Source organism: Pteronotus mesoamericanus, unplaced genomic scaffold (genome assembly GCF_021234165.1).
Source record: "Pteronotus mesoamericanus isolate MK-2021 breed Mesoamerican mustached bat unplaced genomic scaffold, CSHL_Meso_final scaffold_85, whole genome shotgun sequence".
Lineage (NCBI taxonomy): Eukaryota > Metazoa > Chordata > Mammalia > Chiroptera > Mormoopidae > Pteronotus > Pteronotus mesoamericanus.
In genome coordinates this window covers 5,365,314-5,371,804 of record NW_026555329.1, presented here as the reverse complement: position 1 = coordinate 5,371,804, position 6,491 = coordinate 5,365,314, and the positions used below count along the sequence as shown (strand labels likewise).

Here is a 6,491-nt window from a genome sequence, read left to right as displayed (position 1 = left end):
GAACTTCTCAGACTGGTTCTTTAACTTAGGAATATGTATTTAAGTTCCCTCCATGTCTCTTCATAGCTTGATGGAGCATTTATTTTTAGCAAAGAATAACATTCTATCACATAGATGTACTACAGTTTACTTATCCAGGCACCTATTGAAAGACCTCTTGGTTGCTTGCGAGCTTTGGCAATTATGAATAAAGCTACAATAAATATCCATGTGTAGGTTTTTGCATGGATATAAGTTTTCATCTCCTTTGGGTAAATACCAAGGAGCACAATAGCTGGATTGTATGATAAGAGTATGTTTAGTTTTGTAAAGTACTGCCAAACTGTCTTCCAAAGTGGTAGTACCATTTTGCCTTCCCACCAGCAACAAATACAAATAAAAATTCCTGTCGTTCTACATCCTCACTAGCATTTGATATTGTCAATGTTTTGGAATTTAGCCATTCTAATGAAGTTCAACAGTTTCTCACTGTTGCTTTAATTTGCAATTCCCTAATGACATAAGACGTGGAGCATCTTTTCCTATAACATCCCATTGCTTTTGCTGATTCTCTTCATTAAAAGAAATTCACTAGACCCAACCCACACTCAGGGGGTTGGCAATCACCCCAAGAGCATGAAGAGCAGGAGATGGGGTCATTGGGGACCATCTCAGAAGCTGCCCAATGTAATATGATTCAGAAAAGAATGAAGGAGAGGAAATGAAAACAAACGTAGACAATGCTTTTGAGGAGTTTTGCTACAAAGAAAAAAAGGAAATAAGAGGTTAGTTGCAGAAAGATGTGAAGTTAAAGCATGTTTCTACTTTAATTATTTTATAACAGACCAGATCTTTCTTATTAATACAAGTGACCCATTTAATATGTTGAATGTGTAACTAAATAAAATTCTATTTTACGCTTTTATTCATATGTTTCTTAGAAGTATTGTGACCAACAGTGTTTAACTTTGTTAAAAAACAAACCCAAGAGGGGATTTTTTTAATAGCCTGTTTGTACCCATGTTGGGGTCAGAAACAAGCATGTACATATTCCAGGGTTTCCAAGACACAAACTGACTTACACACCCGATAACTGCTGATCAGCCATACAGCTTATTTAGGCAGATAAAACCAACAGGCCTCAGCGAGGCCTTCTCTTGGCTTGAAAACAAGCCTGCAGCTGCTTGGAAAAGGCAGGCTGCTGGGCCCAGAACTGCACAGGGCAAACAGCCCGATGATGCCAATTAAAATGTTACCCGACTGGAGGGATCTTTTAAATCATAAATAATGTTGGTGGTTGTTTTATCTTCTGACTCTACACTACAACAACACAAAAGCACATTAAACACAGAGACAAGAGTAACTGAATGGGCCCATTAATTTGCAACAGCAAATGGCCTAGATCTGTCTGATGTTAGTCCATTGAGAACAAGGGAGACTTCAGATCGCCTGGAAATAAGGATCAGGCAACTGCAGGGTTTGCAGAGGGTCATAAATCATGTGCTTGCTTTCCCTGCCATGCTCAGCACCACCTCAGCTGTAAGACACAAAAATGGCAATTAAAATGTTAGCTTTATTACTTGTGAGATCAAGTCTTTAGAGCTGCGTCTGTTCTATCCCTCTTCTCAGGCCAAACCTTGAGCCGCACTTCCTTATACTGATCCCGGGCACTGAGGGAAGAAAAAGAACTTGAATCCTCACAGCTGATCTCCTTCAAATGGATTTGCTGTTCTTGAGAAAGACGAGACTTTGGATGTCACCTGCCATAACATATGGGGGCCAAAACTTTAGAGTGAATAAAATGCAGGCTCATGTTGTTGCAGGGCTAATGAGAAATACGATCTGTCACTTGGTTTGGGCTATCGAAAAAGCACACAGGTAAAGCTAGTGACACGTAGCATTTTCCAGTGGACTGCACACTGGACCTAGGAAAACCTCAATGGCTTCTAAGTGCTCACTTCTTACCCCCTGACTCCCCTCCCATCAGAGAAGATGAGAATCTTAGCCTGTATCACTGGGAACAGAGGACGGGCAGGGGATGGAAGCCAACAAGCCTAGCCCAGTTTGCATGCTCTCAAAATTCATGTTAGCACAGGATTTAATAGGAATCCCTTCCTCTCTTGGAAGGGAACGAGGAATGTGTGGGTAGAGGCTAGGGGTGTTATTCAACCAAAGTTCCTCCGCAGAGAACATGGCCAGGTGGGCGGGTGGCGGTGTGCGTGGCGGGGAGGGGGGCAGGGGTAGGGGGAAGGCCCCCCTCTAGCAGCAGAGAGGTACCTAACACCTCCTGATGCCCTGGCGTGCCCTAGAGCAGGCGCCATGTGTGAGAAAGGCCGGCCAAATACATACCCAGAGAGGAAATCCAGCAGTTTACCAAGCACCGGATGCACTGAGGCTTAGGCCAAGTCCTGGAAATGCAGGGATCAATTCACACCCAAGGCAACCCAGGAGAGCTACAGCCTGGATAAGACCCCACCACTAACTACTACCATTATGAGCCAGAAGAATTTTATAGTGTGATGTCCAACTACTCTGGGAGATAAATTGCAAATCCCTTTCCCTGGAGTCATTTCCCACTTACCCAAATATATTCCAGGCACTGGGATGAATTTTGGGGATTCAGTGCAGAAGAGTCCTCATGGAGCTTATATTCCGCCATGGTGGCAGCTCTCCTATTGGAGAACGGCCTAAAGCTGGCTCTGCTCCACCGAGAAGATCCTGGGTGGTCCATAACATCTTCTCTATGATTCTTCTTTAACTCTCTTGGCCCCTTTGCTTTTACCCTCTCCTGTATTTTATGTGCAGATTCCTGCTGGTGACATTGGACTCAGCCTAGGTACTCCCTCCCCCAGGAAGCCTTCACAAACTCCTTAGCCCGACTTGACGGCTTTGTGCTGTGCACTTGGCGCACACTCTGTGGGCTTCTGTCAGCCGGTGAAACTCACTTTACTAGTTCCTCGAGGGCAGCGGCAGTTTCTCATTCAACTTCATGCCCCAGCACCCATCACAATGCCTGGTACAGTCAGCAATCGGTAAATATCTGTTGCACTAAACAGTCCCTCCAACCCAAATTATCTCAAGTGCTTTAGGAAGCCCCAAATCTCAAAATTTCAAGTACAGATTAAAGATAAAACTAAATGTAACAGCAAGGCCGGGGAGAGCTTCTGTGACTTGCAGAATGCCCTGGGGGAAGGCATGGGATATTTGGGGCGCGGAGGATAGTTAACATTATTTGAATATTAGAAGTTTCATCGAACTTGCAGCAAGGTAAATGGACACCACACCCAAGAAGATACTTGGTTGGATTTTCCGGAGTCCACAGTCTCTTAAGCCAGGGCTGGGAGACCTAGGCCTTGGCTCGCCCGCTTTCCCCAGGCCGCCGGCAGGGGGCACACGCGAGCCTACGGGAGCCACAGGCAGGGCCCGAGCTGGGCGGGGGCGGATGCTGGGCAGGGAGCGGCACTTGGGCAACTTTTTGGTTGGCTGCCTGGGGGTGCTGACAGCCCAGTCTCCTTTAAAACTTGGTCTCTCCTGTGCCCTCTCTTTTCGACCGCGGCGCGCGACTCGGTAAGTGGCTTCCGACTGGCCAGACGCCGGAGCCAGCCACGTGGCCCGGGGTCTCTCCGGTGACACGAGGTGCGCCCCTCCGTGTCCCCGAGCGCGCCCCGTCTGAGCCACCAAGATCGGGGTTCGGCCCCACCTCGGCTACCCGTCGGGAGAGGCCCTACCAGCCTGGGGGATGGACTCACGGGGGAGCCTCTCTGATGGCTCCTCTGGGGTGGGGACACCCTCGTGGTGCTGGGGACCCTTCCTCCTGCGGAGCACCCTCGCGACGCCCAATGTCCGCCTTCCCCAGGCTCCTGGCACCTCTCGTGCCTGTGACCCCGCCGCTCAAGGGATCGGACCACAGGGAGCTTCAAGCTCCTTTTTTAGGAAATAGCATTTCGAATATAAGACTGGCCCGGGGCGGAGGCAGGCGCAGAGCCCGGGCGGTGTCCGGGTCCTGGACGCACTCGCCGGCCCCGCCCGACCGGGGGACGCAGCCAGTTTAGGAAACGGGTGAGAACACGGATCTGAAACTCTTTAAGTATCCGTGGGGAGCCGAGTAATAACGGTGTTAGCAACAAACGGAGGCAATTTCGCCCACACAGCCACTCTCCCGGCACAAATGCCTCTTCAGTTGCCCCTTCGCACGGTGGTTGGGCGTTTTTCAAGGTCTGGGGGTGAGTCTTGCGGGAGCGGGTGACGTTTTCAGGGCGTGAAGCCAGTCTTGGGAGAAAACCTGAACGTCTTGCGAGCCCCGAGAGAAACACGCAAGGCTGCCCTGGAAAAAGTTTGGTCTCAAGGAAGTACCAAGTTTTGGGGAGGCGTTCTTCAGCTCACTGGGCATTTTAAGGGTTCGTTACTCTTACATATGGCTCTGGAACACGTTCTCCAGATTAAAGGTCTAAACTGAGAGTTTAGTGAGGGAAAGAAGGAACTGGAGCTATCATCGGGACCACTTAGGAATGTTTTGAAATGGGAGGCACATGGGCCTCTGTTGTCAAAGATCCTTTTACGGATTAGACAACCGAACAGGACACCAAGTCTTATCATGCTTTCAAAAAGCGAGACAAAGTGTGCTGCAGGCTGTGTTCTAAGCACCGCTTTTCAGACACATATGGGCCCCAAGGCACGCGGACGATGTTCCCTGCCCCAGTACCTCTGTCTCTGGTGAGCAGCCTGGGGACACAGGGCAATGCAAGGTCCAGGTGTGGAGCCCAGCTGCTCAAACAGTTCCATCTGAGAGAGACTCGTGTATTCGATCCAGGCCGCGTTTCAAACAGGCCGGGGCTTGGCCCCGTGTCCAAGGGCTGTGGGGGCTGAGCACTGAGAACCTCTCTCCTCGACCCACTGGGCGCCGCGTCTGCCCCTGGGCAAAGAGGTTTCTGGCGCTGTATGGTTTTTTAGTCAGTCACAGCTTTGTTTTGTTTTGTTTTTTTCTAGGCAGGTAATTGTTGCCAAAAATGTTTATTTTTTTCCTGTTATTGATATTATTCCATGCTCATGTAACAAGAGATAAGGTGGGAAAAGCGGTGGCTGCTGGCATTCTGTTAGATTCCCAGAGTATAGGAATTTATTTCACTCTTCACTTTACTCCCGGCTGGAAATTACAGGAGACTCCCAAGTGTCGGGAAATTTGGAGAATGTAACTTTTTTAAAAATAGGAGTTCTATTCAGCAGTAGCTTTTTTTTTTTTTTTCATCAAAGGTAGCTAGGAGATAGCCACAATAAACGATTTTTTTTTTTTACCAAAACAAAACATAAAAAGTTGCTACATGATATTCTTAACATTGTTCTTCTCACTTTCCTACCAGGCGCAGTCCAGCTCAAGACGCGGACAAACTTCAGGTAAATTGAGTGAATTTGGATTGCTGTTAAATACCTTGAAGAATTCTTGGCCAAGGATGAGAAGTCTAATCTGATTGGACATGCTTCTGTTCTGATGGTTAAAGGATTTACCTGAGGCCAACTTAGACAGGAGTCTATTAAATGCAGTCACAGTCCTCCCCACTTTAAAAAGTATGTTTAAGTGATTGACATTTAATCTCTCAAAATGTTTTTCCAACGGTGACCATTTTGAGTTTGAAAGAAGGCTGAGGTGAATTGTTAGCATTCATAAGATGGGACTTTGGGTTTAAAAAATTGCATTTTATGTCAGAACATTACTGTGTCTGAGCTGGCAATGTGAAATCGTGGGGAATTCCATTATCTACAGGTTTGTGAACAAACTTTTCTTACTAGCATGTCATTTAGTAATCGCTAATCTAATTACTCACTGCGATACCTCTTTTACAGGGCCGGTGCTTGAAAAGACAGAATTGTGGTGTTGAAAGGAGCTTTTCAAGTAGGTAAGGTGTATTTGAACATGTGGGAGTTCACATATGCAAAAGAGTGGCTCTTGCTTTCTTTGTCCCTTTCATGGTAAGAGCAGGGGGCAGTTTTGAGGTGTCAACCATCTGGAAGACGTATGTCTCCCCCACAGAGACTTTCCATAGAATTCAATTCCATTATTTAAAGTTTCTCTACAAGCAAGCCCCAGCCTGCCACTTGACGCAGTAACTAGCCTCGATGTTCTGTACTTAATCTTAAGACAACTCTGTCAACTGTGCTTTAATTTACAAGGTTATTTTAAAATCCCATTCTTTTGACTGTTATGAAGATTATTTGTTCCAAAAACTTGGCATTATATGCTTACAGATTTTTCTATAATAGAGCACTTCGGTGATTAAATTTTCCCCCTTTGAAAGAAAACAGATTGATGGGTTCCTAGGGCTGCGGTGGGCTTGGTTGCAGGGAGGCGGTGGGGAGTTTTGAACAACGGTTAATGACAGGGGTTATAGTGCAGTGTTCAAATGTGGGGTGAGTGTTACCAAATGTAAACTATGCTTCAATAAACATGACTAAAAACGTACCCTTTCTGGCATCTTGATGGCATTTCCAAGTCTATGGGAAGACAGTCTTGGGTCAGC

General features: G+C 46.8%; 1 long non-coding RNA gene and 1 other non-coding gene across 2 annotated transcripts; both read left to right on the top strand.

Moving 5' to 3' along the window:
• The first annotated feature begins 3,509 nt into the window (after nt 1–3,509).
• On the top strand, nt 3,510–5,862 carry LOC129062986 (uncharacterized). Its single transcript, XR_008528326.1, has 3 exons — nt 3,510–3,546; nt 5,337–5,370; nt 5,818–5,862. It is a non-coding gene; the product is annotated as an uncharacterized LOC129062986 (long non-coding RNA).
• LOC129063584 (small nucleolar RNA SNORD93) lies at nt 5,418–5,490 on the top strand. The gene has a single exon (XR_008528370.1). It is a non-coding gene; the product is annotated as a small nucleolar RNA SNORD93 (small nucleolar RNA).
• Nucleotides 5,863–6,491: the final 629 nt, after the last annotated feature.